Genomic DNA, 3,618 nt, shown 5'->3' on the forward strand with positions numbered 1-3,618 from the left:
GCTCTTGCAGTCCCTCTTCTGGTGCTGCGGGCGACTGAAAGCAGCCAAGATCACAAGCTACTGTTAGCTACCTTATCGAAACGGTAAGGACGACTGACAATTTACAATGTTACAGTTAGGCAGCACAACTCAGTTTGAATAGATTGGCAACCATTTCAATTATGCCAACTCAAATATAGAGTAGGTCAAATGAAACACACCAGCCTAGATGCCCTGGACTTTTTATTGTGGAAGAACACAACACACATGTTATCAATTAAATTGAGCCATAATACATTCAAACTTCGATTCAGTCTCAGTCTGACTTGTATTCATTTGCATTATTTGCTCTGTTTATTCCAAGTCAACAAGCTGCTGCATATAATATTGCTGATATTGGTAACAGACAGTAGACCCATAAGCTTGGTATTTGGGGTATTTTATTAGGATCCACATTAGCTATTGCAAAAGCAAATCAAATCACATTTTATTGGTCATATCTACGTGTTTAGCAGATGTTATTGCGCGTGTAGCGAAATGCATGTGTTTCTCGCTCCGACAGTGCAGTACTATCTAACAAGTAACATCTAACAATTTCACAACATATATCCAATACACACAGTCCAAGTTAAGGAATGGAATTAAGAATATATAAACATATGGACAAGCAATGTCAGAGCGGCATTGATTAAGATACAGTATAGAATGCAGTATATACATATGAGAAGAGTAATGCACACTTAGCCTACATATTAGTTTGTACACAAACTATCTAGGTCAAATAGGGGAAAGGCGTTGTGCTTAGACCTAGTATTTGTCAAGCACTAAGATGAGGGTCACACAATTTGATCCAGTTAGTTATTATAATTGTAATGATTTACGAACTACAGCAGGGGCAAAATCGGACCAATAGTCGCCCCAGGCATTTAAACACACCAGTCCATTTTCTTTGGGTGTGTTTTCATTGATGGGCCGTTCCACTAAACTATTTCAGGGCGGGTGTTTGTGAAGTGGTACAGCAGCCTATTAGCCAAATGATTATCATTCTGCTCAAAAATGGTAACGATAATATTTGACTACCAAGGTACAATTTAAATCTTGAAAATCAAAGTGGGAATTCATATTTTATTTTAATCTTCAGATTTTTGGCAACATAATGGCACAAATTGACTCATTGATTGCTTATTTTTTATGATGACATCTACATTTTTACATTATCTCACCCCCCAAAAGAGAAAAAAATCATGTAAATTACTAATGGTATTGTGAATAGTGAATTGCATTAATAATGAGCAGTGTTGGACTCACTCTGCCCAGTTACCACATACTCCTTAGTCCCCACACTCTCTTCATGTCCCACACTCTCCTTAGTCCCCACACTCTCTTCATGTCCCACATACTCCTTAGTCCCCACACTCTCGTCATGCCCCACACTCTCCTGAGTCTCCACACACACCTCAGTCCCCACACACACTTCCGTCCCCACACAGGTCAGTCCCCACACTTCCGTCAGTCCCCACACACTCCTTAGGTTCAACAAAGTCCTCAGTCTCCACAACCCTCAAAGGCTCAACAACCTGCACAGGTTTGACATCGTCAGACTTGCATAAAGAGACACAGCAGACCAGACAAAGTATGAAGCATTTACATACATCAAACAACACAAGCAGCCACACACATATAATAATGTCCAATATGATGGTGGTAGAGGCCACAAAGAGGTATAGAGATTTGTTGCAGTATACTGTGTTGCCGATGATCTCTTTCCGTTCGTAGTTGGGTTGGAATACAGAGAAGGTCCAAAAATGGCCTGTAGACAAAGCAGTAGGAAAAGCAGTAGGAAATGTAATCAATGTACACAGTTTGAGAGATCTTGTGTAGTTTTGTGCAATGTCGAGTTAAGGCTAAGTTAGAAAAATGTTTGGTCCAAATCAGACTATATTTATAGAATATTATATGAATACTATAAATTAAAATGGCCAATTTGGCAATCAATTAGCTTCTCAGAGATCAAATCATTTTTCAACAAAATAATGTTGCAGAAATCCTAATCTTATCTGTTTCTAACTACAGAAATTATTTCAGAACAATCTGAGATGGTGCTTGCTGAAATGACAGTTTCAGTACATTCCTTCCTTCCTTCCTTCCTTCCTTCCTTCCTTCCTTCCTTCCTTCCTTCCTTCCTTCCTTCCTTCCTTCCTTCCTTCCTTCCTTCCTCCCTTCCTTCCTTCCTTCCTTCCTTCCTTCCTTCCTTCCTTCCTTCTGTGAAGTAATCACTGAGCTGATAATGTCGGATTGGTGGAAGCAATACTTTACAGAAACAGATCAGTGATTACCTCAAAGAAAGGAGGGAGGAAAGGCGGGAGGAAAGGTGTGAGGAAGGAAGCATTTTAAAAGTATTCAAACCGGGCAACATGTATCGTAATTTGATGTCTCGTACCAATAATGAGCCAGATGATGATCATGAACCAAAATAGTTTAGACAAATGTTGGCACACAACACGGTCCTTGCAGCAGGAGAAGAATACATAGAGGAGACCGAAAGATCCAGAAATGATCATGTGGATAGGGATGACACGTTTCACTGGGCAGTCATCAATGTACACAGCACCTATGTGGAGAAGTAGAAGAGTTTTGTCGATGAAGGGTGATGCGGTATGATAACGATATGTTTTTCTTACTAGCTACTTACCCAAGACAATGAAGGTCACACAAACTGCAACCCATAAGACCAAACAGCTTGCAAACTGCAGAATTAGACAACACAAAATATATATTTTTTTGTTTCATGTCAACCTTTATAAATGTATACATTTATAATCCTGTACATTTATAAACAGACATGTGTCAGTCATTGTTTCCCTACCCTTCAGTTATCATCAACAGCACAGCCATATCATGACTAACTGTTCTCTGAAGGGGTGCAATATGTATATTAAGAGTTGTGATGTCATCTTACAAGGGTCACCTTCCAGACCGACTACATTTCATCAACCAATGGTTGCGTGCCACGTCATCGACTGCACAGTCGGGCATCAGATTTGCCGGTACGTTAAACACCTATTTTGAGGCTTCTGTAATGTCGTCGGATTGTAACGTGGCTAATACTTTATCAAAAGTAGCTCAGGTACGCACCTTCGAGACATCTGCCCATGGTGCGTGACACAGATTGGTGGATTGACCTGAATGGTGGATGAGACAAATGTAAAATGTACTTTTTCATGAAGACAAGAAGTGATAACACTGTAGTCGTTGTGTATCCCTTCTGAACTTTGGCATTATCTTATCTTTACTCCAGCTCCAGTCAGTTTCTAGGCTCCCCACAGTCACACTCCCCACAGTCACATAGGCTAACTAAATATATCTATTGTTGACACAATGCTACGGTTGAACCATAATTACTTAATTGTTCACTGCTGGTTTGCTAACTCATATAGATCAGCGAGTTATCCTCCTCTATGAGAGAGAGAATAGAAGTCCAGAAATCCTAATACATTTCCTACCTGCTGTAGCTGTAGAACGTGCGTTCTCTTTAGTGGTCAGAGACTTATGCTGCTGAACACCAAATCAAGTATAAATGCAGAAGTGAAAGGGAATTGGAAGGTCGCTAAAACGGAACTACGGTGACCTTACTGTGAC

General features: G+C 40.1%; 1 long non-coding RNA gene across 1 annotated transcript; it reads right to left on the reverse strand.

The window, feature by feature from the left end:
• Positions 1-256: 256 nt before the first annotated feature.
• On the reverse strand, positions 257-3,618 carry LOC111981378 (uncharacterized). The gene is made up of 5 exons (XR_011481780.1): positions 3,483-3,618; positions 3,111-3,161; positions 2,672-2,718; positions 2,420-2,590; positions 257-1,789 (listed from the first exon to the last, which is right to left on the reverse strand). It is a non-coding gene; the product is annotated as an uncharacterized lncRNA (long non-coding RNA).

Source organism: Salvelinus sp. IW2-2015, linkage group LG3 (assembly GCF_002910315.2).
Source record: "Salvelinus sp. IW2-2015 linkage group LG3, ASM291031v2, whole genome shotgun sequence".
Classification (NCBI taxonomy): Eukaryota; Metazoa; Chordata; class Actinopteri; order Salmoniformes; family Salmonidae; genus Salvelinus; species Salvelinus sp. IW2-2015.